Here is a 27,516-nt window from a genome sequence, read left to right as displayed (position 1 = left end):
TTACAAAAAAGTATTCCATAAACAAGAGAACTATGGCAGTTATAGTAAGGCAGAGGTGAAATGGTTAACATGCCAGGCAGAACGGATCAGATGGGGGAATGGGAAAATCATCCAGCAGGGTAGCGACAATTAGGCCAGCAGAAAGGCCTTACGTGGGCCACGGATACAATGCGCCGCGTCAGGAGTCCTGCGTCGCACATTAACGGCTCTCCGACTGCAAAAGAGAGAGGCAAAGGGTTATATTTAACATTTCAAACAGAACATTCTGAACCGTTCCCTGTCTGGTAATGAGATCAGAGCATATTTATGTAACAGAAATGTAATTTTTCTAGAGAGGCTTTTTGTATAGAAATATGGCACTTGAACAACAACAGGTCAATAGATGTGTGTCCAGCATCACGGAATGTTAGATAACATTGTTCTTGCAATAGCACTTACAGCACAATTCTCATTCAGAACTGTGCTTAAGATAACTGCAGCAGCAATATAACATGACACTTATAAGACCCACAGCAATTGAGCATTTGGTGCATTACATTATTGCTATGCCCTGGTTTTTAGTAAAAGGACACCATGTAAAGACTTCCCGCAGTGCCACCTCGTGGTGTGTTCTGTACACATCAGCTGCAGCAGATTTTTTTTTTTTTTTTTTTTTTTACAGTGCAAAAAGCCTTTCAACAACATACAGTATAACGACTGATCTGCGTTTATAGCATTCAGTTTGAGCTTCAAAATGATTTATATTCCAGTCATGGAACTTTTGGAACTGACATAACGCCTTCAGTTATGAGGGTATTTAACAATTTATGAGGAAAAGAGAATTTTTCATTTCTCCACGGATGCATGCAGTAGCTACCAAGGAATACTATACAAAAACAAACAAAAAACAAAAAGAGCCTTCATATAAAGCATACACACGTATTGTATTGCAATTCACAACATTTATTTATTCAGCCCTGTATCCAACACACAGTGGCGTAGCTAAGGAACCATGGGCCCCAATGCAAGTTTTACAATGAGGCCCCCCTCCAAGCACTCTATACATAGCAATTCATACGGCGCACCAAAACCTGCCAATGGCAACTACAGTGTCAGAGGTGCAAGAAGGGGATGGGGAACAGTTTAATGATTACCACTATTCAAAGTATCTATAGAAGTGATTATTATGAGCACAGGAACAATAGAGAGCTAATACTGTCGTTGAGGGAGGGTCCTTCGGGGCCCCTCTGGCCCAAGGGCCACGATGCGTGGCTACCTCTGCAACCCCTATTGCTACGCCCCTGCCAGCACACTCAGCAGCCTATGTATAATACTTGTAGCAGCCGCCTATGTATAATATAATTGTATGCTATTAGAGCTGGAACCCACTAGATCGATTTTCTGAACGTTTAGGGAGTGATTCAAACCGTTAGCGATTTCCCTAAATGCTCAGCTAATGTTAATGGATGGGCCAAATTCCACTGGAGCGATTGCGATGACCAAATCGCAAAACGCAGGACACGCAGCAGTTTTCGCGTTTAGCGTTAGCGTTTCTGCAATGTAAAGTATATAAAAGCTGGCATAATCGCTCGTCAAAACCTCCACAGAGAGATTTTGCTAGCGTTTTACATTACCGCACACTGTTACAAAAGGAAAATTAATTGAAAGGACCAATTAGAATTTAAAACGCTACTCGTTAATCGCTACACAACCACTGACAAATTGATTACACTTTTTTAAATCGCTACCGAAAACGTTCATGAAATCGCTTACAAACCGCTCATACAAAATGCTAGCAATTGCGACTAGCGATAGCGTTTTTGTATTAGGTTCCAGCCCTTAGAGACCACCAAAAGCAGCTCTCCAAGGACAGCCACTGTGTGTGAGAGGTGTGAGGAGAAGGAAAGGATTAACAGCTAATGCAGTGACTGGGGGAGGGATCCATGTGGGCATCTCAGGTGCAGGGACCCTAGTGAGATCACAGCCACTCCATTCCCTATTGCTTGGCCACTGCTCAAGCCTGAATTAAGGACAACTGGTCAAAAAGGGACTGATTTGAAAATAGGGACTGTTCTTCCAAAATAGGGACAACTGGAGTGTATGCAATTAGAAAGTAAAACACAGAGCAGAGTCGTAAAGAAGTCGTTCAGAAATACTGTCTATATAAATGATCGTGCACCCACAGGACACTCAGTACTCACACAACGCCAAGTTCCCCTCATAGCCAGCACTTGGCCCACACATGGGATTTAGTTCACCTCATACTTAGCATCCAGCTCCCATATGGCACCCACTACCCACCTACTATGTCAACACCCATACGGCACTAAGTACCCTTCATGGCTTGCACCCAGTTCCCAACCATGGTCAGTACGCACATGGCATACAGTACCTAGTCATTTTATGCACCTAGTACCTTTTCATTGCCTGCACCCAGTACCCACCCATGGTCCAAACCCATATGACAACCAGTAAACGTCGCACATATCCAGAGCCCACATGGCATTCACAACCCACTCATGTCTTTCCCACAACACCTTCCTGTACCCAGCACTCATATGGCACGGTGCCGCACCCTGCACCTACTAGCACTTGTTTAGCACCATCTGCTGTCCAGTCAACACCCAATACTATAACATTGTACAAACTGGACCTTGGTGCCCACTGCAACTTGACACAGACTGTACTTTGGCACATCAGCACTCACTGCAACTTGGCATAAACTGGGCCTTCCCATTTTAGCACCCACTGCACTTTAGCAATTACTGAAATGTACTGATGCAACCACTACATATTGGCAACCACGTCTTCTTTGCTTGAAAGGAAGCTTGGGTGCTTATCAAGAAGGACAGTGGTCGCAGTCACTATAGGTGAGGCTGCCCCTACATCCAGGGCCGGTTCAAGTAACAATTGGGCCCTAGGGCAAAATTAGCCTGGGGGCCCCCCAACAGACACCCCCTGACCAAAAAGCGCCACTAGAGGCCCTTTGTTGCAGCCAAATTTCCCTCCTGGGCCCCTGAGCTGGCTGCTGACCCTCCCCCAATCACCTCCCAACTTAACAGACTCTGCAGAGTCCCTGGGGAGCAACAGTTAAGATAGGGGAGGGATACCTTGGGGCCCCCTACAGGCTCTGGGGCCCTGGGGCAATTGCCCATTTTTTCCTATGGTAGCTCCGGCCCTGCCTATATCAGGCTCCACTGTTCCTACTCCGATAGTGGGCACCTGTCACTCCTGTTTTGAGGGTGGTGGAGCAAAAAAGGTTGTTTACTACTTCTATCTAGGGGGTTGGGAGGACACTCAAAGTCTGCCTGATAATTGCTATCAAAGAAAGAGAGGGAGGGGGGGGGGGGCAGTAGGCGGCTCCAGCTTCAGATTTTTGGGGGGGCTCAAAGGGGGCACGAGGGCTGGCAGGCCGGGCTTGGGGGGGGGGGGATTAGGCGTGGTCATGATGTCATGTGGGCGGGGCTAACTGTAATGTAGTTGTACCAGCTAACGTAGTTACATGGAAAAAAAAATGAAGTAAACACACATAATGACAGGTAGCTTTTCACCAGTAAATGCACATAAGAATCAGCTTTTCAGCAGTTAATGCACGTAATGACAGACAGCGTGTCCCCATTAAATGCACATAAGAGACAGCTTTTCACCAGTTAATGCACATAATGACAGACTGCGTTTCTGCAGTAAATGCACATAAGAGCCTGCTTTTCACCAGTTAATGCATGTAATGACAGACAGTTTCCCCATTAAATGCACATAAGAGACAGCTTTTCACCAGTTAATTCACATAATGACAGACTGCGTTTCCGCAGTAAATGCACATAAGGGACAGCTTTTCACCAGTTAATGCACATAATGACAGACTGCGTTTCCACAGTAAATGCACACAAGGGACAACTTTTCACCAGTTCATGCACATAATGACAGACAGCATTTCCCCAGTAAATGCACATAAGAGACAGCCTTTCACCAGTAAATGCCCATAAGAGACAGCTTTTCACCAGCTAACGCACGTAATGACAGACAGCCTTTCACCAGTAAATGCACGTAATGACAGACAGCTTTTCACCAGTAAATGCACGTAATGACAGACAGCTTTTCACCAGTAAATGCACGTAATGACAGACAGCTTTTCACCAGTAAATGCATGTAATAACAGACAGCGTTTCCCCATTAAATGCACATAAGAGACAGCTTTTCACCAGTAAATGCACGTAATGACAGACAGCGTTTCTGCAGTAAATGCACATAAGAGACAGCTTTTTGCCAGTTAATGTACATAATGACAGACAGAGTTTCCCCATTAAATGCACATAAGAGACAGCTTTTCACCAGTTAATGCACATAATGACAGACAACGTTTCCCCAGTAAATGCATGTAATGAGAGACAGCGTTTCACCAGTTAATGCACATAATGACAGACAGCCAGTGTCCCCAGTATATGTAGTCAGGCGTATAGCTGTCCCCAGTATATGTAGTCAGGCTAGTGATGGTGGGCTGGGGGCCCCAGGGCACCTCAGGCCTGGCTGGTGGTGGGCTGGAGGCCTGAGACCTGGCTGGTGGTGGTGGGCTGGGGGCCCCAGGGCAGCTTAGGCCTGGCTGGTGGTGGTGGACTGGAGCACCTCAGGGCAGCTCAGGCCAGGCTGGTGGTGGTGGGCTGGGGGCCCCAGGGCAGCTTAGGCCTGGCTGGTGGTGGTGGACTGGAGCACCTCAGGGCAGCTCAGGCCTGGCTGGTGGTGGTGGGCTGGGGGCCCCAGGGCACCTCAGGCCTGGCTGTTGGTGGGCTGGAGGCCTCAGGCCTGGCTGGTGGTGGTGGGCTGGGGTACTTCAGGCCTGTCTGGTGGTGGTGGGCTGGGGCACCTCAGGCCTGGCTGGTGGTGGTAAGGCCTCAAGCCTGGCTGGTGGTAGTGGGCTGGGACACCTCAGGCCTGGCTGGTGGTGGTGGGCTGGGGCACCTCAGGCCTGGATGGTGGTGGGAAGGCCTCAGGCATGGTTGGTGGTGGTGGGCTGGGGGCCCCAGGACAGCTCAGGCCTGACTGGTGGTGGTGGGCTGGGGCACCTCAGGCCTGTCTGGTGGTGGTGGTGGGCTAGGGCAGCTCAGGCCTGGCTGGTGGTGGTGGGCTGGGGCACCTCAGGCCTGGCTGGTGGTGGGTGGGAAGGCCTCAAGCCTGGCTGGTGTGGTGGGCTGGGGCCCCCCAGGGCAGCTGAGCTCAGGCCTGTGCAAAAAAAATAAAATTGGCAGTTGGCTGGCTGGACACAGGAAAGGAGGACACCCACCTTGAGCTGCCTTGACTGAGCCTTCCTTCCTCGCTCAGAGTAACGAGTTCCTCCTGCTGCTGCTGCCTCAGCTCTGGCTGGCCCGGCTCCAGTCCGACACCGCTCGGACGTTTCCTGTGCTGTCCGTGGGTGTCTGGGCTGGGTGGGTGTGAGTGCTGGGCATGCTGCAGACACGCAATCTCTTTTCTTCGCCTCTTCGGCGGCAACTTGCTGAAGCTGCCTGTGCGGGCCAGGCGAGGGAAGCGCGCTGCAAGTGTCACGTGACGCTGGACGTCGTCACGTGACAGAATTTTTTATATCCAGGCCGCTCTGCGTGGCTGCTAGTGTACCAGCATTATGTATATGTCCCGGGCCGGGGCGGTGACTGATAGCTGGTGGTGACAGTCAGCGCCAGGCCCTCCTCACGTGTCCAGACAGTCCTCCTCCTGAAGGAACTTGCGGTGGCCACGGCGGCGGGGGGGGGGGGGGGGCTTTAGGGGGGCTGATAAGTCACCAGCTGGGGCTGAAGCCTGGGTAAGCCCCAGTGTGGCGCCGCCACTGGGGGGGGGGGGGGTCCAGAGATTGCCTGATACTGTTTTCTGTCAATGGGGAATTACATACACAATTTATCACAATTGATTGGTGCTTCTTTTTAGAATATGAGCACTGCTCCCTTGAGGATCCTCTGCATGGCCCTTCTCCCGTGTCCTTTTTCCAGAGGGACAGTCCCTATTTGGCATTCAAATCTCTTTGTCCCTCTTTCTTCCTCACTTATCCCTCATTTATGTATGAGGTACAGATTTGTGTAAATATATATATTGTCCTACTAGAAAGTGTGTTTATGTAACTTTAAAACCACTTCTCTACCACATGTTTTTTCCTCTTCAAAAGCTCTACCCATTCATTCGGTAATAACTTTATCGCTAATTATCACTAGTGTTGGGCGAACACCTGGATGTTCGGGTTCGGGAAAGTTCGCCGAACATGGCCGCAATGTTCGGCATGTTCGGGCCGAACCCCGAACTCCCCGAACATCCCGCTTTTGGGGGCCCTATGGGGTCGCAGGCATAAGGGGGGAGCATGCCCCGATCGCGGGGGGGGGTCGGAAATTCCCCCCACCCCCTCCGCTAGCGCTCCCCCCTCTGCCCGCTTCCCCATTCAAAAGTTAGGAAGTGAAACTGTACCTGTGCGGCCGGTAGTGGGTGACTGGCAGTGGGCGGCACTATGGAGAGACTGAGGAGGAGGAGGAGTCCGGAGAGTGACGCGTTGAGGGAGGCCGGGCAGTGGGCGGATCAGCAGTAGTACCGTACTACTGCTGATCCGCCCACTGCCCGGCCTCCCTCAACGCGTCACTCTCCGGACTCCTCCTCCTCCTCAGTCTCTCCATAGTGCCGCCCACTGCCAGTCACCCACTACCGGCCGCACAGGTACAGTTTCACTTCCTAACTTTTGAATGGGGAAGCGGGCAGAGGGGGGAGCGCTAGCGGAGGGGGTGGGGGGAATTTCCGACCCCCCCCGCGATCGGGGCATGCTCCCCCCTTATGCCTGCGACCCCATAGGGGGCCAGTATTCGGGCGAACAGGGCCCTGTTCGTGCCGAACAGGGGCCCTGTTCGGCCAGGCAATGAGCCGTTCGGGCGAACCCGAACAGTTTGGCCGAACACCACCAGGTGTTCGGCCGAACGCGAACATCACCCGAACAGGGTGATGTTCTGCAGAACCCGAACAGTGGCGAACACTGTTCGCCCAACACTAATTATCACACTGAAATTATCTATTGATTATTTTTTGCGGAACAAACTAGGCTTTCTTTGTGCAGTAGTTTATGCTAAGAATTATATTATTTTATATGCATTAAACAGGGAAGAAGAAGAAGAAAATAAAAAAAAATCACCATTTCTCAGACTGCAGCCATTATAGTTTCAAAATAAAATGTGCTATTGTAGATAAAACAGACACATTTTATTTGCCAATTTGTCTTGGTTATTACAATGTTTAAATTGTGTCCCTAGTACAATGTATGGCGATAATATATTCATTTTTAGTTAGGGGTGAAGGAGTTAAAAAAATAATGAAAATGCATTTCATTTTTCTATGGTAAGTGAATAATGGTGTATTTGGAAGTAGTTTTAGTTTTTGGCCACAAGATGGTGCTTTACTAACTCTGATTTCTAAAAACAGAAAACAAAATCAAGTATTTACATGTGTTTGCAGGTGTTTATAAACAAAGAGGTAGAAAAGCGTGGCAGAAGTTGCTAAGTGGTTAACCTCTTGAGAACCACAGTGCTAAACCCCCCTAAACACCAGGCTATTTTTAGTTAAATTGGCCACTGCAGCTTTAAGACCTCGCTGCGGGGCCGCACAACACAGCACACAAGTGATCCCCCCCCCTCCCCCTCCTTTTCTATCTCACCAACAGAGCTCTCTGTAGATAGTGTTTATTTTTTTTAATTAAATATTTGTTATTATTTTTTTTACTATTTTTTTACTATTTCTTTCTTTCTTTCCTTCTTTCTTTTTCTAAAACCCTCCCTCCCTTCCCCCCAGCTAGCCAATCATGGCGATCAGCTCTCATAGGCTTCAGCCTATGAGAACCAATCGCTCTCTTGTGTCCCAGGGGGACAGCTGTGTCACACGGCTGTCCCCAGTACAGCGCTGCTGCAGATCGCAGCGCTGTACCAAGTGAAAAGATGGTGGTTTCGCTGTCTAACAGTCTCCCGAGCGGCTGCTCAGAGACTGAAGGTGGGGTGGGGCAGAGCTCCGCCCCTCAAGCCTGTGCGCGATCTCCTGCAGCAACTGGCCCCAGGTCCTGGTCTGCCGCTGAACGCCGAACACTAGAATCAACTGATAACCACTTACCTGCCACTGGAATCTGTCACTAGCAGCTAGTCACCAGGGATGAGCAAAATGACAATATTCTTTTCACATTCATTTGCACCAAAATAATGTATAATTTGATTTTCGAGCAAAAATTGAATACGGTTGTGATTTTTCCAATTTTTTGTGTGATTTTCTCTGATAGCAGCACGGTGGCGTAGTGGTTACAGTTCTCGCCTTGCAACGCTGGGTCCCCGGTTCGAATCCCAGCTAGGTCATCATCTGCAAGGAGTTTGTATGTTCTCCCCGTGTCTGCGTGGGTTTCCTCTGGATACTCTGGTTTCCTCCTACATCCCAAAAACATACAGATAAGTTAATTGTCTACCCCCTAAATTGGCCCTAGACTACAATACATACACCACATAATATAGACATAGGACTATGATAGGGATTAGATTGTGAGCCCCTCAAAGGGACAGTTAAGTGACAAGACAATATACCGGTACTCTGCACAGCGCTGCGGAATATGTCGGCGCTATATAAATGCTAAATAATAATAAAATAATGATTTTTTGTGCTTTTTGTTATTTTTTGCTGTAAAAATAAAGATTTTTTTTTGCGTTTTGATAATTTTTGCACAGGAAAGAAAAATTTGTTTTCATGAACCATATTGAGAAAATACAATGTATTTTCGCAAATATTTTCTCGACAACAGCAATTTCAATGTGTAAATGACTTTGGCGAAAATTCACTAATACCACTGCTAGCCACTACAATCTACTGATCACAGCCTAGGTCAATGTACTTTTAAAATGAGCAGTATTTGGACCAACATACAATCTGTTATGTGAATACCCACTTTTTGCTGTGACGCCCTGTGCTAACGACAAACCAGCCTTCACTTTGGTCCATCTTTGGTATATTCTGGGATCCTAGCAACACCGCTGCTAATTCTTTTAGAGGGTAGTGCTTTTTTGTAGGGCAAATTACTTCTCTCTTCACTTCACTTTCCCTATAATTTTATGCTTTAGAAATGCAGTTCCTAATGTTAAATGAGTGCCCTCTATCAACAGCATAGTGTGTGTGTGTGTGTGTGTGTGTGTGTGTGTGTGTGTGTGTGCGTGCGTGCGTGCGTGCGTGCGTGCGTGCGTGCTTGCGTGCGTGCGTGCGCGTGTGTGTGTATTTTGGGGTGGGGGCATTGCCTGGGGCGTCACATAGGCCAGAAACGGCCCTGCTGCAGATCATTGCTCTTTGCCCTGCCTTACTGAGTAAGCCTGGATACGGCTGTGGAGTTTTTCCTCTTATTCAGTCTATTAAGCATGAATTCGCAGTGGGTGGTGCCACCTGAATAGACCACTCTTCCACATTGGAAGAAATACATTGCTCCTTGTGAAGTAAGGGACAAAAGCTTTCAACTAGTTCCTCACAAAGGAAACCGTATGGAAATTATTCATCTCTATTACCAGCCCCACAAAGCATGCGGCACACATATAATTAACCTTTGTCTTTAATAACAATGTGAACATCGCAAATAGCATGTAATAGAGCTGGTCCAGCCCTTTAAATATATTTTGCTTCATTTTGGTGAAAATCAGTCTCAGAGAATTCACCGTAGCTGGGACTGAGCTGCGGAAAGATACCTGTGACTGTAGCACTGTTATTATTCATTTATAGCACACAGTCATGTTCCACTGCGCATTAACCCTTTCACTGCAGGCAGCCATCTTTCTCCCATTTTTCGCCTCCTTATACGGAGATGGATTAAAGCGGACATGAACTCAAAACTTCCTCTCGAACTTCCTCTCGGCTCAAAAAATAACCTTTAGGGCGTGTTCACAGTGGTCAGTTATGTTGCAGGAAAATTCTGCATGTCAACTCCAGGGGCAAACCCAGGATTTTCAAGGGGGGGGGGGGGTGGGGAGTCCTGAAAGGTCTCCCTCAGCCACGACGCACGATACAGTATATATATATATATATATATATATATATATATATATATATATATATATATATATATATATATATATATATATATATATATATATATATGGTAGGACATCATGCTTGGTACACAATGCAATTTTCTATCTGACTGACAGAATCTGACGATTATTTCCCACATGTCTGATCTGCTCCCGATCGACAACAGGATCGACCAGGAACAGTTTGGATACAGATAATAATGAGGACAGCCGGCATTGGTAATGAAGGAGAAAGTAAAGCATTCACACAGCAGGGGCACAGAGCTGTGCTCATACCTGACTCTGTGCTCTGTGAAGTTCCCCAGAACTGCTCCATGCTCTGTGCACACTCTGCTGCTCCATGCTTTGTACACACACTGCTGCTCCATGCTCTGTACACACGCTGCTGCTCCATGCTCTGTACACACGCTGCTGCTCCATGCTCTGTACACACGCTGCTGCTCCATGCTCTATACACATGCTGCTGCTCCATTCTCTATACACATGATGCTGCTCCATGCTCTGTACACATGCTGCTGCTCCATGCTCTGTACACACGCTGCTGCTCCGTGCTCTGTACATACGCTGCTTCTCCATGCTCTGTACACACGTTGCTGCTCCATGCTCTGTACACATGCTGCTGCTCCATGCTCTGTACACACGCTGCTGCTCCATGCTCTGTACACACGCTGCTGCTCCATGCTCTGTACACACGCTGCTGCTCCATGCTCTGTACACACGCTGCTGCTCCATAGTCTGTACACACGCTGCTGCTCCATAGTCTGTACACACGCTGCTGCTCCATGCTCTGTACACACGCTGCTGCTCCATGCTCTGTACACACGCTGCTGCTACTACTTTATCATAGAAATCATGAGAAGTGTTTTCCACTATAGTGATTGGATTTGCAAATTGCTTTCTGGAGCAATTTTAAGGCTGGTTTCACACTGTAAGGCTCCCTGCACACTGCAAATACGATTTGCAATTCCGATTCTGATTTGCGATTCCGATTTTCCCTAGATGCTATAAAAAAAACCAACAAAAACCGCAGAAAAAACGTAGCATACAGTAACAATGAAAAATCGTAATCGCATGTTAAAATCGATTAAAAAATGCAAATCGGAATCGCATGTAGTGTGCAAGAGGACTAAGAGGGATAATTTTTCGCCTCCTTATACGGAGATGGATTAAAGCGGACATGAACTCAAAACTTCCTCTCGAACTTCCTCTCGGCTCAAAAAATAACCTTTAGGGCGTGTTCACAGTGGTCAGTTATGTTGCAGGAAAATTCTGCATGTCAACTCCAGGGGCAAACCCAGGATTTTCAAGGGGGGGGGGGGGGGGGGTTGGGGAGTCCTGAAAGGTCTCCCTCAGCCACGACGCACGATACAGTATATATATATATATATATATATATATATATATATATATATATATATATATATATATATATATATATATACATATATGGTAGGACATCATGCTTGGTACACAATGCAATTTTCTATCTGACTGACAGAATCTGACGATTATTTCCCACATGTCTGATCTGCTCCCGATCGACAACAGGATCGACCAGGAACAGTTTGGATACAGATAATAATGAGGACAGCCGGCATTGGTAATGAAGGGGAAAGTAAAGCATTCACACAGCAGGGGCACAGAGCTGTGCTCATACCTGACTCTGTGCTCTGTGAAGTTCCCCAGAACTGCTCCATGCTCTGTGCACACTCTGCTGCTCCATGCTTTGTACACACACTGCTGCTCCATGCTCTGTACACACGCTGCTGCTCCATGCTCTGTACACACGCTGCTGCTCCATGCTCTGTACACACGCTGCTGCTCCATGCTCTGTACACACGCTGCTGCTCCATGCTCTGTACACACGCTGCTGCTCCATGCTCTGTACACACGCTGCTGCTCCATGCTCTGTACACATGCTGCTGCTCCATTCTCTATACACATGATGCTGCTCCATGCTCTGTACACATGCTGCTGCTCCATGCTCTGTACACACGCTGCTGCTCCGTGCTCTGTACACACGCTGCTTCTCCATGCTCTGTACACACACTGCTGCTCCATGCTCTGTACACATGCTGCTGCTTCATTCTCTATACACATGATGCTGCTCCATGCTCTATACACATGCTGCTGCTCCATGCTCTGTACACATGCTGCTGCTCCATGCTCTGTACACACGCTGCTGCTCCGTGCTCTGTACATACGCTGCTTCTCCATGCTCTGTACACACGTTGCTGCTCCATGCTCTGTACACATGCTGCTGCTCCATGCTCTGTACACACGCTGCTGCTCCATGCTCTGTACACACGCTGCTGCTCCATGCTCTGTACACACGCTGCTGCTCCATGCTCTGTACACACGCTGCTGCTCCATGCTCTGTACACACGCTGCTGCTCCATGCTCTGTACACACGCTGCTGCTCCATAGTCTGTACACACGCTGCTGCTCCATAGTCTGTACACACGCTGCTGCTCCATGCTCTGTACACACGCTGCTGCTCCATGCTCTGTACACACGCTGCTGCTCCATGCTCTGTACACACGCTGCTGCTCCATGCTCTGTACACACGCTGCTGCTCCATGCTCTGTACACACGCTGCTGCTCCATGCTCTGTACACACGCTGCTGCTCCATGCTCTGTACACACGCTGCTGCTACTACTTTATCATAGAAATCATGAGAAGTGTTTTCCACTATAGTGATTGGATTTGCAAATTGCTTTCTGGAGCAATTTTAAGGCTGGTTTCACACTGTAAGGCTCCCTGCACACTGCAAATACGATTTGCAATTCCGATTCTGATTTGCGATTCCGATTTTCCCTAGATGCTATAAAAAAAACCAACAAAAACCGCAGAAAAAACGTAGCATACAGTAACAATGAAAAATCGTAATCGCATGTTAAAATCGATTAAAAAATGCAAATCGGAATCGCATGTAGTGTGCAAGAGGACTAAGAGGGATAATGCAATGCAAATGAAAATCGCAATAGCATAACAAAATTAATGAAAACTTGCATTCGCTGGCGTTTGTGATTGGGGATTGCGATTACTAATGGAAAAGGGCCCAATAGCGGATCTCCACAGTAATTTACAAAATGCTGCAGCCTGCTATAGTTACCTGAGCAGCCTTGTCCCGCACAGCCGTCCTGAAGACCCCGCATCACTCAACTTCTGACACCTGGCTGGCCCCGCCTCCCCTCTTTCCCCAGAGAAAAACGCCAAGATTTTTAGTGCAGTAAATATCACCACAATTTTTATGCACTCCTCTTGACTTAACCCCAAATGCAAACAGTGGGAAAATTCAGCATTCAGTACGTTTGCACCGTGTCCTTGCAATCGAAGAATCGCCAAAGATCAAGATCAGAATACACGCATTGGAAAAAAGGCCCTTGTAAGATGTTGGCATTTGCTGACCTTCATATCAGGTGAAGGGAGAATCTTCCGAAATCACCTCCCTCTCTTTATTTCCAAATCATCCCAAATGCTAACGTTTTCTTCCAAATCATCAAATTCCTTTCTAATGGGCTGTTTTTGGCCTCTTTTACACGGACTGTTGAGCGGTGTGCTTACCAAGCAGTTGCCAGGCAGCAGTGAGCAGTTAGCAGACAGCAACAAGCAGTTGCCAGGCAGCGGTGAGCAGTTAGCAGGCCTCAACAAGCAGTTACCAGGCAGCAGTGAGCAGTTATGGGAGTTTGAGAGGCATTTCACCGCCTATCAACAGTCCCTGGAAAAGAGACCTTAGAAATCGCTTAGGAAACTCCGACTACACCTATAAGGATAGAAATGTAATTTGTTGCAAAACTGAAAGTTAATTACTTGACACTCAGCGGAATACCGATAAAGTGTCGTAGACTTTGGCAGACAGACAGACATTTTAGGACATTTAGGATATATTATTATGCCAAAAACCGCAGAATGTTCCAAACCACTCTATAAGTTAATGGGATACTTTTAAATAATGAAATTAATTGATCATAGTACTTTCCAGTACAATGGATCAAGCCTGCAACTTGGCTATGAAAGGAATGGAAGTGGAACAGATGATACTCAGCAACTAGATGTGAAGAATGGAAAAGGCTGAAAGGCATTAGAAGCTTTAGGTTACCATAGTAACATTCTAATTTCAGAATAAAACTAAACAGGGCTATCTATAATTATCTGGTATAAAAGACAGGTAGAGCTTTATCATCCATCCATGTTGGGCCATATAGTCCATAATTCACTAAACTGCGGTAATACCACAAATACCAGGTGTCAGATCAAGCTGTGTTTCCTGCTTTCATGTGCTTTATTGAAATATACAGTGTTCTCTTTGCAACGCTAACACCTAATTCAGGAATCCTTTCGCTAAGTGGACAAAGTACAGGCATTAACATCCCCAGGAACGCTTAACACCGATCGGGCGTGGTTTGCAGGAGATCACGCATTCGCTGCTTGGAGGGCGGAGCTCCGCTCTGCCTTCAGTCTACTAGCGGCGATCACCGCTAGGAGACTGTTAGACGGCAAAACCGCCGTCTACTTACTAGGTACAGCACTGCGATCTAAGGCAGCGCTGTACAGGGGACAGCCGTGCCACTCTGCTGTCCCCTCCAGAAGCACAAAAGTGATCCGCTGTGATAGGCTGAAGCCTATCACAGCCGATCGCGCTGATAGGCTGACGGAAGGAGGAAGGGAGGGAGTAGGATAAAAAAAAAAGCACATTTTTAAAAAAAGTAAATAAGAAAAATATTTGTCAATAAAAAAATAAACATTGGGGGAGTGATCAGACCTAGTGTTGGGCGAACAGTGTTCGCCACTGTTCGGGTTCTGCAGAACATCACCCTGTTCGGGTGATGTTCGGGTTCGGTCGAACACCTGATGGTGTTCGGCCAAACTGTTCGGCCATATGGCCGAACTAAGAGCGCATGGCCGAACGTTACCCGAACGTTCGGCTAGCACTGTGATTGGCCGAACGGGTCACGTGTAGTGTTGGGCGAACATCTAGATGTTCGGGTTCGGGCCGAACATGGCCGAACTCCGAACATAATGGAAGTCAATGGGGACCCGAACTTTCGTGCTTTGTAAAGCCTCCTTACATGCTACATACCCCAAATTTACAGGGTATGTGCACCTTGAGAGTGGGTACAAGAGGAAAAAAAAAATTAGCAAAAAGAGCTTATAGTTTTTGAGAAAATCGATTTTAAAGTTTCAAAGGGAAAACTGTCTTTTAAATGCGGGAAATGTCTGTTTTCTTTGCACAGGTAACATGCTTTTTGTCGGCATGCAGTCATAAATGTAATACATATAAGAGGTTCCAGGAAAAGGGACCGGTAACGCTAACCCAGCAGCAGCACACGTGATGGAACAAGAGGAGGGTGGCGCAGGAGGAGAAGGCCACGCTTTGAGACACAACAACCCAGGCCTTGCATGAGGACAAGAAGCGTGCGGATAGCAATTTGCATTTTGTCGCCATGCAGTCATAAATGTAATACAGATGAGAGGTTCAATAAACAGGGACCGGAAACGCTAACCCATCACAGATGTTCATTGTTCATGTTACTTGGTTGGGGTCCGGGAGTGTTGCGTAGTCGTTTCCAATCCAGGATTGATTCATTTTAATTTGAGTCAGACGGTCTGCATTTTCTGTGGAGAGGCGGATACGCCGCCGATCTGTGACGATGCCTCCGGCAGCACTGAAACAGCGTTCCGACATAACGCTGACTGCCGGGCAAGCCAGCACCTCTATTGCGTACATTGCCAGTTTGTGCCAGGTGTCTAGCTTCGATACCCAATAGTTGAAGGGTGCAGATGGATTGTTCAACACAGCTACGCCATCTGACATGTAGTCCTTGACCATCTTCTCCAGGCGATCGGTGTTGGAGGTGGATCTGCACGCTTGCTGTTCTGTGTGCTGCTGCATGGGTGTCAGAAAATTTTCCCACTCCAAGGACACTGCCGATACCATTCCCTTTTGGGCACTAGCTGCGGCTTGTGTTGTTTGCTGCCCTCCTGGTCGTCCTGGGTTTGCGGAAGTCAGTCTGTCGGCGTACAACTGGCTAGAGGAGGGGGAGGATGTCAATCTCCTCTCTAAAGTCTCCACAAGGGCCTGCTGGTATTCTTCCATTTTGACCTGTCTGGCTCTTTCTTCAAGCAGTTTTGGAACATTGTGTTTGTACCGTGGATCCAGAAGGGTATAAACCCAGTAATTGGTGTTGTCCAGAATGCGCACAATGCGTGGGTCGCGTTCAATGCAGTCCTAGGCCGAAGAGGTCATAGCCTAGGGTCACAAAACCTGTTTATTGGGCAATTTCAATGGTGGCGAGTCTGACGTACATAAATCGCAGCAATGGCCGTTAGCAACGTCTGAATCTCACGAAATGTCTCATGCAGGTAGAAGACATATTGTTAGACTTGGGCTCCAAAGATGGGTTCCCTACATCTCTGCAAACCAGAGTTACAGGGCTCCAAATTTGGTAAAATCCCCCATAGGCTTTTATTGGGCCTCCTATTTACAGTTCCAAAATCTCACATCTTTTCAAAGGGCAATTACTCAGCAGTGGCAAATTTTCTAGCATTGTAGGGACCCTTAGGGGGAACATGACTGGTGAATTTCGGGCCCCTAGGCCGAAGAGGTCATAGCCTAGGGTCACAAAAACCTGTTTATTGGGGCTATTTCAATGGTAGTGATGGTGACGTACATAAATCGCAGCAATGGCCGTTAGCAAAGTCTGAATCTCACGAAATGTCTCATGCAGGTAGAAGACATATTGTTAGACTTGGATTCCAAAGATGGGGTCCCTACATCTCTGCAAACCAGAGTTACAGGGGTCCAAAATTGGTAAAATCCCCCATAGGATTTTATTGGCTCCCTATTTCACTTTCCAAAATCTCACATCTTTTCAAAGGGCAATGGCTCAGCAGTACCAAATTTTCTAGCATTGTAGGGACCCTTAGGGGGAACATGACTGGTGAGTTTCGGGCCCCTAGGCCGAAGAGGTCATAGCCTAGGGTCACAAAAACCTGTTTATTTGGGCTATTTCAATGGAAGTGATGGTGGCGTACATAAATCTCAGCCATGGCCGTTAGCAACGTCTGAATCTCACGAAATGTCTCATGCAGGTAGAAGACATATTGTTAGACTTAGATTCCAAAGATGGGGTCCCTACAGCTCTGCAAACCAGAGTTACAGGGGTCCAAAATTGGTAAAATCCCCCATAGGCTTTCATTGGGCCTCCTATTTACCGTTCCAAAATCTCACACCATTTCAAAGGGCAATGGCTCAGCAGTGGCAAAACTCACCAGTCATGTTCCCCCTAAGGGTCCCTACAATGCTAGAAAATTTGGTACTGCTGAGCCATTGCCCTTTGAAAAGATGTGAGATTTTGGAAAGTGAAATAGGGAGCCAATGAAATCCTATGGGGGATTTACCAATTTTGGACCCCTGTAACTCTGGTTTGCAGAGATGTAGGGACCCCATCTTTGGAATCCAAGTCTAACAATATGTATTCTACCTGCATGAGACATTTCGTGAGATTCAGACTTTGCTAACGGCCATTGCTGCGATTTATGTACGTCACCATCACTACCATTGAAATAGCCCCAATAAACAGGTTTTTGTGACCCTAGGCTATGACCTCTTCGGCCTAGGGGCCCGAAATTCACCAGTCATGTTCCCCCTAAGGGTCCCTACAATGCTAGAAAATTTGGTACTGCTGAGCCATTGCCCTTTGAAAAAATGTGAGATTTTGGAAAGTGAAATAGGGAGCCAATGAAATCCTATGGGGGATTTTACCAATTTTGGACCCCTGTAACTCTGGTTTGCAGAGATGTAGGGACCCCATCTTTGGAATCCAAGTCTAACAATATGTCTTCTACCTGCATGAGACATTTCGTGAGATTCAGACTTTGCTAACGGCCATTGCTGCGATTTATGTACGTCACCATCACTACCATTGAAATAGCCCCAATAAACAGGTTTTTGTGACCCTAGGCTATGACCTCTTCGGCCTAGGGGCCCGAAACTCACCAGTCATGTTCCCCCTAAGGGTCCCTACAATGCTAGAAAATTTGGTACTGCTGAGCCATTGCCCTTTGAAAAGATGTGAGATTTTGGAAAGTGAAATAGGGAGCCAATGAAATCCTATGGGGGATTTTACCAATTTTGGACCCCTGTAACTCTGGTTTGCAGAGATGTAGGGGCCCCATCTTTGGAATCCAAGTCTAACAATATGTCTTCTACCTGCATGAGACATTTCGTGAGATTCAGACTTTGCTAACGGCCATTGCTGCGATTTATGTACGTCACCATCACTACCATTGAAATAGCCCCAATAAACAGGTTTTTGTGACCCTAGGCTATGACCTCTTCGGCCTAGGGGCCCGAAACTCACCAGTCATGTTCCCCCTAAGGGTCCCTACAATGCTAGAAAATTTGCCACTGCTGAGTAATTGCCCTTTGAAAAGATGTGAGATTTTGGAAAGTGAAATAGGGAGCCAATGAAATCCTATGGGGGATTTTACCAATTTTGGACCCCTGTAACTCTGGTTTGCAGAGATGTAGGGGCCCCATCTTTGGAATCCAAGTCTAACAATATGTCTTCTACCTGCATGAGACATTTCGTGAGATTCAGACTTTGCTAACGGCCATTGCTGCGATTTATGTACGTCACCATCACTACCATTGAAATAGCCCCAATAAACAGGTTTTTGTGACCCTAGGCTATGACCTCTTCGGCCTAGGGGCCCGAAACTCACCAGTCATGTTCCCCCTAAGGGTCCCTACAATGCTAGAAAATTTGGTACTGCTGAGCCATTGCCCTTTGAAAAGATGTGAGATTTTGGAAAGTGAAATAGGGAGCCAATGAAATCCTATGGGGGATTTTACCAATTTTGGACCCCTGTAACTCTGGTTTGCAGAGATGTAGGGGCCCCATCTTTGGAATCCAAGTCTAACAATATGTCTTCTACCTGCATGAGACATTTCGTGAGATTCAGACTTTGCTAACGGCCATTGCTGCGATTTATGTACGTCACCATCACTACCATTGAAATAGTCCCAATAAACAGGTTTTTGTGACCCTAGGCTATGACCTCTTCGGCCTAGGGGCCCGAAACTCACCAGTCATGTTCCCCCTAAGGGTCCCTACAATGCTAGAAAATTTGCCACTGCTGAGTAATTGCCCTTTGAAAAGATGTGAGATTTTGGAACTGTAAATAGGAGGCCCAATGAAAGCCTATGGGGGATTTTACCAAATTTGGAGCCCTGTAACTCTGGTTTGCAGAGATGTAGGGAACCCATCTTTGGAGCCCAAGTCTAACAATATGTCTTCTACCTGCATGAGACATTTCGTGAGATTCAGACGTTGCTAACGGCCATTGCTGCGATTTATGTACGTCAGACTCGCCACCATTGAAATTGCCCAATAAACAGGTTTTGTGACCCTAGGCTATGACCTCTTCGGCCTAGGACTGCATTGAACGCGACCCACGCATTGTGCGCATTCTGGACAACACCAATTACTGGGTTTATACCCTTCTGGATCCACGGTACAAACACAATGTTCCAAAACTGCTTGAAGAAAGAGCCAGACAGGTCAAAATGGAAGAATACCAGCAGGCCCTTGTGGAGACTTTAGAGAGGAGATTGACATCCTCCCCCTCCTCCAGCCAGTTGTACGCCGACAGACTGACTTCCGCAAACCCAGGACGACCAGGAGGGCAGCAAACAACACAAGCCGCAGCTAGTGCCCAAAAGGGAATGGTATCGGCAGTGTCCTTGGAGTGGGAAAATTTTCTGACACCCATGCAGCAGCACACAGAACAGCAAGCGTGCAGATCCACCTCCAACACCGATCGCCTGGAGAAGATGGTCAAGGACTACATGTCAGATGGCGTAGCTGTGTTGAACAATCCATCTGCACCCTTCAACTATTGGGTATCGAAGCTAGACACCTGGCACAAACTGGCAATGTACGCAATAGAGGTGCTGGCTTGCCCGGCAGTCAGCGTTATGTCGGAACGCTGTTTCAGTGCTGCCGGAGGCATCGTCACAGATCGGCGGCGTATCCGCCTCTCCACAGAAAATGCAGACCGTCTGACTCAAATTAAAATGAATCAATCCTGGATTGGAAACGACTACGCAACACTCCCGGACCCCAACCAAGTAACATGAACAATGAACATCTGTGATGGGTTAGCGTTTCCGGTCCCTGTTTATTGAACCTCTCATCTGTATTACATTTATGACTGCATGGCGACAAAATGCAAATTGCTATCCGCACGCTTCTTGTCCTCATGCAAGGCCTGGGTTGTTGTGTCTCAAAGCGTGGCCTTCTCCTCCTGCGCCACCCTCCTCTTGTTCCATCACGTGTGCTGCTGCTGGGTTAGCGTTACCGGTCCCTTTTCCTGGAACCTCTTATATGTATTACATTTATGACTGCATGCCGACAAAAAGCATGTTACCTGTGCAAAGAAAACAGACATTTCCCGCATTTAAAAGACAGTTTTCCCTTTGAAACTTTAAAATCGATTTTCTCAAAAACTATAAGCTCTTTTTGCTAAATTTTTTTTCCTCTTGTACCCACTCCCAAGGTGCACATACCCTGTAAATTTGGGGTATGTAGCATGTAAGGAGGCTTTACAAACCACAAAAGTTCGGGTCCCCATTGACTTCCATTATGTTCGGAGTTCGGGTCGAACACCCGAACATCGCGGCCATGTTCGGCCTGTTCGGCCCGAACCCGAACATCTAGATGTTCGCCCAACACTAATCAGACCCCAGCAACAGAAAGTTCTGTTGGTGGGGATAAAAAGGGGGAAGGGGGGATCACTTGTGTGCCGAGTTGTGTGGCCCTGCAGTGAGGCCTTAAAGCTGCAGAGGACAATTTAGTGAAAAATGGCCTGGTCTTTAGGGGGGTTTAACACTGCAGTCCTCAAGAGGTTAAAGGCGACCTCCAGCCAGAAAAAAGGGTCTGAATGGCAATACATATATGTAGTCTATGCACTGTGTACAGTTGAACATATAAAGTTTACATCTGGTACATCATAGCGGATAGAACAGACTCACATTTATATCTGTAAGTAGCACTTCCTTATTTCTCCTGAAGCTGAAGCCTTTCTAAAGCATTGTGTCCTCCCCTCCAGCCTGGTTAACTCCTGTGCCCCTCCCTCCCCTGCTGTCTGCCTGCCTGGATCATATAACTTCTCTTTTCACAAACTGTAGTACAGAGAAAAGACAGGAAAACTGCTGCAGCCTGTTTTATCATGTCTGCTTTCTATAATTCTTATTTCGGATGTCTGTTTGACTGCCTAGATTAGATCACACAGAGCAGGGGCAGTCTGACAACTCATGGGGCCCTGGGAAATAGGAGATTATGGGGCCCCATATGAGATTATGGGGAGATTATGGGGCCCCTGTTTGTCTGTCTAAATTAGATCACACAGAGCAGGGGCAGTCTGACAACGCATGGGGGCCTGGGAAATAGGAGATTATGGGGCCCCATACACCCGCAAGCCACACCCACTTGCACAGGGGAAACCAATTAACCTATATGTATGTTTTTGGGTATGTGGGAGGAAACCGGAGTACCCAGAGGAAACCCACGCAGACACAGGGAGAAAATACAAACTCCTTGCAGATGTTGACCTGGCTGGGATTCGAACAGGGGACCCAGCACTTGCAAGGCAAGAGCACTAACCACTATGCCACCGTGCTGCCCACTACACCACCGTGCTGCCCAGTATAGGTTAGATAGGTAGGTTCCCCCAGTATAGGTTAGATAGGTAGGTGCCCCCAGTATAGGTTAGATAGGTAGGTGCATGCAGTATAGGTTAAATAGGTAGGTGCATGCAGTATAGATTAGATAGGTAGGTGCATGCAGTATAGGTTAAATAGGTAGGTGGCCTGAGTATAGATAGGTAGGTAGATAGAATACATAAATTGTTGCCTTAGATACTCAGCTTTTTAAATATGTATGACATGAGGCTATGTTTTTTTCCTATGGTAGCTCCGGCCCTGATAAGGGCGTACAATTATTGCTAGGGTAAAATGAGAAAACGAAAATCACAATATAGAAAAATATACACCTTTATTTCCAAATAATATATTATCCCCATACATTGCACTGTAGGGACCAGTGCTGGTCGCAATGGAAAAATCTACGCTTACGGATCATTACGCGTAATTTTACGCTATTACGCATTACGCAATTACGGTTACGGCGTAGGAAATTATCTACGGTTCATCACTGTAATTACGCGTTAACTTACGCAGTTACGCGCAAGGATACCGTAATGTAGGCCCTTACACTACGATGTTACGCGTAGTGCCGTAATACCCATTAATGCGTATTTTTTGACGCATACGGACAATGTGTACGCAATAGCCGTCAATGTGACAGCTATTGCGTACACATCATTCGTATGCGTAAAAACGTACGCTTATATACTGAAGGGCGGGAGAAGATACTATTGGTTGCTTAGGATGTTGACTGATTGGCTACTCTTAGAAAAGGGGAGTTTTTACGTTAGTAATTACGTAAAATTACGCGTAAATCTTCGTAAAATTACGCATACCTAGCAATTACAGTAGACAGTGTAATTACGATACCACTTAACGCCTTACGCGTAAATAATTACGCGTAAGACCGTAAGTTACGCGTAGCACTTACGCGTAAATTTACATTGAATTACGATGCGTAATTACGCTCATGCGTAATTTCGGCCCAGCACTGGTAGGGACATCATTTAAATGCTGGTATAGCCAGGATAAATAGGCAAACTCCTTTAATATTGCATTCACCCCCATCCCATTGAGGTTGGAGGGGTTTTTCCCCGGTCTTGATTGGCCAACACCATTCCAAGAGCCAGTCATTTTTCACAAGAAGAGCGACCATATCGAGGCCCAATTGGACACTTCAAGTGGAGTCGGGATTATTGTCTCTACCTGCTTCCAGCGGTCAGTTGCCCCTCTGCAACCCTCTTTTGTGAATAGCCACTTACTTCTTTTCCTCCACTCATCCCTGTCAAAAACTTACTATGCTATATGTGTTCCCGTTTTTGCTTGAGTTTTTTTTCTCCAGTAGGGTGCCCTAGTACCTAGGTTCTCAACGTGTGGTACGCGTACCCCAGGGGTACTTCTGATGGTTCCACGGGGTACTCAGGTTTGATATACTGTTTTTTAGTGAAAAGTAAAAGTTAATGCTTGGAAATTATTTAGAATTGTTTAGTACTACGATTAAATCCTATATAATAAAACCCCTGTGTCTCTGCACCCTGTCCCTGTGTGTTACTTAGTTACATAGTTTCTTTGGTTGAAAAAAGGTATACGTCCATCGAGTTCAACCAGAGAACAAAGTACAACACCAGCCTGCACCCTCACACATCCCTGTTGATCCAGAGGAAGGCGAAAAACCCTTACAAGGCATGATCCAAATAGCCCCAAAAGGGAAAAAAATCCTTCCCAACTCCAGATGGCAATAAGATAAAATCCCAGGATCAACATCACTCGGCATTACCTAGTAATTGTAGCCATGGATGTCCGTGCTTCCAGACTTGACAATTTTCTGTCTGTGAACCTCATTGCATTGTGGGAAATAACAGTTTTTTCCAACTGCCAAGCAATTTCTCCCTGTATGCATATACTTTGGACAGCGATGGGGGATGGGCGATCGGGACGCATCTGTGTGAGCATTGCGGGGGTGTAGCGGCCATGGCCTAGCGCCCGTTTTTTTACGGGCAGGCCTTTTTACTAGTGTATATATATATATATATATATATATATATATATATTTGTCAAGGAGTGATAATGTTTACTATGCTAAGGGGTAAAATGTTGAGAAACACTGCCCTAGTAGCCCACCTGTATCCAAGTTATCAGCATTGGAGCATGTCGGGCAGCAAGCTATCAGTCTTCTCTTACAAGTCTGTGCGTGAGCCATTCTATTTTCTGTTCCGTGCATCCCCAGCATCACTTGAAATGTGCATCTGAACATATAAAGGGATACAGAAAAGCCTTTTTAAATGTGTCCCACCAGTGGCGTAGCTAATAAGCTGTGGGCCCCGATGCAAGTTTTACAATGGGGCCCCCCAAGCACTCTATACATAACAATTGATACGGCGCACCAAAACCTGCCAAGGACAACCACAGTGTCAGAGGTGCAAGAAGGGAATGGGGAACAGTTTGTTAGTGATCACTACTATTCAAAGTATCTATAAGGCCTCTTGCACACTGCAAGTGATTCTGATTCAGATTCCGCTTTTTAATCAGTTTTTACATCAGATTCCGATTTGCAGTTTGCTCCCTGCACACTGCAAATCAGAATCTGAATCGGATGTAAAAACTGATTAAAAAGCGGAATCTGAATCGGAATCACTTGCAGTGTGCAAGAGGTCTAGAAGTGATTATTACCAGCACAGGGCCAACAGAGAGATAATACTGTAGTTGAGGGAGGGCCCTAGGGCCCCGATGCGGTGGCTACCTCTGCAACCCCTATTGCTACGCCCCTGTGTCCCACCCGCCAGAGTATTGGATCAAATGGGGTGAGAAGCATGGCTGCGTGGCAAGTCAGTAATTTACCTCACTAGTCGGCAATTTTACTTTTGAGTGTGGTAATAGTTTTAGTGAATTGGAATTTGGTAAGATGTTTGGGAAAAATCAGCTGTTTTCTGCATTATCAAATGCAGTCATTCTTAGTGAATTGAGGCCATCGTGTTCCTGTTAAAGGGACCCTGAGCAGAGGCATACATTGAAAATCTGGACTTAACTTGGGCTTCCTCCAGGCCCTGTAGCCTGCGAGGCCCCCCGGCATCCTCTGGATTCCTTCCGTGGTCCCGCTGGCGGCTCCGGTAATCCGGCAACTTTGGCTGAAGTTGCACATGTGCGCACCCGGTCACCATAAGCGTCCTGCGCATGCACAGTTCTCTAAAGACTGAACCACACATGTACAGGACACTTACGGCGACCGGCGTGATGACGCGCCAGGTACATGCACGAGCCGCGCATTCGTGACTTCAGTCAAAGTCTTACCGGAACCACCAACAGGACCATGGAAGGAATCCAGAGGATGCTGGGGGACCTCGCGGGCTACGGGGGCTGGAGGAAGCCACAGGTAAGTCCAGATTTTCAATTTATGCCTCTGCTCACTGTCCCTTTAACTAACACAGGCAGACTTAGGATGTTGTAAAGACTGGGACAAGAGAGGCGAAACCAATCAGAAACTTTATTTAATTTAACAGCTGACAATTGATACATTTTTCCCACAGAGCGTAAACATAACAAAACACTACATTCATGTTCCACTTTCAGCTGACCGTTCCCCTGCTTTCTATGAGTTCCCTGAAAGGAGAATGGCGCAGTGATGCAGACTGTGAATTAAAGTGTGACTTAATGGGCAGGCAGGCACAGTGGAAGGCTCAGAGGAAAATGCTTCACCTGGTTTCATTTATATGCAAAATAGCTTCTCCAAAACGCTGGAACTAATTAATAGAATAAACTCTGTCTCAAGCAGGATTTTTGCATGATTAGCCTTCGGCGCGGTGTACGCCCAACATTCCCCGTTTTGTGCAAGCCTGCACCAAAGACTATTCAGTTTATTTCTCATTTCCTCATCTTAAGTATTTCCTCTCAATAAATTGTTATTTTTATGCTTTCCTCCTTTGTGATTCTAAGGACCGGAATAGCAATATTCTGAAACGGTGAGGTCTCATTTTTTTAACCACAAGTTCTTAGGTAAAGAGTAATACTCTTCGCTGGTTCCACCTGTATCCCAGGAGATGCTTTCACCATGGATGTTTCAGCATGCCTAGTTACGTAGCAGGGGTCAGGGGCGTAACTACGAATAATGGGGCCCGTCAACAAAACTTTGATGGGGACTCCAAATGTTCACACCCTTTCCCTTGCCTATCCCAGTGACCATCACATCCTCACAGCCTGGGGGCCCACTTTGCAAGGGTCATAAAACAAGTGTGGCCATCAAAATCTTCACACCCATAACAAGTGTAGCTACCAAAACTCCTGATCTGAGGGATGGAGCCCTTTATCAGAGGGAGTGAAGTGGTAGTTGGGGTCCCCTTACAGCTCTGGGCCTCCCTGCAGTCACTGGGGCTGCTCCCCTGTAGTTATGCCCCTTAACTGGGTACTGCGCTGAGCAACGCAGTGGCAGGTTGGTTTTAACATTTACACTCCAGAGCTGCGGTCACTGAAGGAACACTCGGTAGACCACCCTGGAGCATCAGGGAGTCTTGACCTAGGACTCCTTACTGAACAGGTACTGGCTCCAACTAGGATTCAAACCCTGGTCTCTGCCCTGTGTCAAAGGTGGTTACTTTAACCAAGACATTGGCCTCAATTCACTAAGCTTATCTCCTGTCTTTAATAACGTTTCTAGAGTGGTCACCATGGTGATGAGGCATGTCTTATTCAGGAAACATTTTACCTCAGGCAAATCTAAAGTTAACTCTTCCGTCTTTAAGTTAACTCTTCAATCCTTAAAATAACTCCAGAGTTAAAGACAGGCTGTTTATTAACTGCGTGTGAAAATAACTACAGAGGAGGTAAATTAACTACAGAGGAGGTAAATTAACTACAGAGAAGGTAACTTAAGGAATGAAGAGATAAGATAACTCTCTCACTGTGTGGAGGTAAGTTTTCTCTTGCCTTATTATCTCCAGCATGATCTTAGTGAATTGAGGCCATTATCCAGCCACTGCTATTAATGCTGACCTCATTCAAAGTATAGAAGAAGTAAGTTTGAGTTGGTATTAGTGATGCTCATCTGAGCTAGGATATCTGAGATACTCGGATATCCTAGCTCTTTTTTTACTATTCGAGCTCGAATACTGAGCTCGAATAGTATTAGCTATCTGGGCTGTGCTATCCGAGCGCATTCGGATATCAATCAGCTATCCGGAGATATCGGAGCTATCCGAGCTCGAATACGGAGCTCGGATAGCATCATCAGCGGGTGATGTCACTTCGAGTCCTCACAAGCAAATCAGAGGGCTCCCAGCCCTCTGACTGCAGCCAATCACAGAGGGGGAGCCTGGCCAAGCCCCCCTCTATAAATAGCGGGCACCATGTTGCCTCACTCGTCCTGCTTGTGACTTACTGACTGACTGTATTGAGAGACTGCTCCAGTGCTTCTGTGCAAGTAGTGCATTTATTGTTCAATACACCAAGCGTTTTTACACTCCAACACTTGATATTCACCTGTATTGCTTTGTATTGTAGATAGATTGTATTTTAGGCAGTTTAGTTTGTGTGATTAGGGACTAGGGAGGGAGACTGTCACTGGTGCTGCTGCAGCTGCAGCAGCTAGGCCCTGTGCCTAGGCAAGGCAGCCTGCCCTGCTCTGTGCTCTAGTCTCTAGTCCCCGATTGGCCAATCCCCAGCCGACATTTTTTTGCACGCATGGCCATCCCTGCACTTCAACGCTCTGTGATGGCCAATATCGGGAGAGGGCTGGATCACACGGTCGGTCAACGGGTCCACGTCACCATGGACTCGTG

At 46.9% G+C, this 27,516-nt stretch overlaps 1 long non-coding RNA gene across 1 annotated transcript; it reads right to left on the bottom strand.

Moving 5' to 3' along the window:
- On the bottom strand, positions 1-23,594 carry LOC137522853 (uncharacterized). Its single transcript, XR_011022460.1, has 3 exons — positions 23,526-23,594; positions 8,095-8,399; positions 1-214 (listed from the first exon to the last, which is right to left on the bottom strand). It is a non-coding gene; the product is annotated as an uncharacterized lncRNA (long non-coding RNA).
- Between the last annotated feature and the right edge of the window lie 3,922 nt (positions 23,595-27,516).

The sequence above is a fragment of the Hyperolius riggenbachi genome, chromosome 6 (assembly GCF_040937935.1).
Source record: "Hyperolius riggenbachi isolate aHypRig1 chromosome 6, aHypRig1.pri, whole genome shotgun sequence".
NCBI lineage: Eukaryota > Metazoa > Chordata > Amphibia > Anura > Hyperoliidae > Hyperolius > Hyperolius riggenbachi.
The sequence above is the reverse complement of the archived record's forward strand: the minus strand, read 5'-3'. Positions and strand labels throughout refer to the sequence as shown.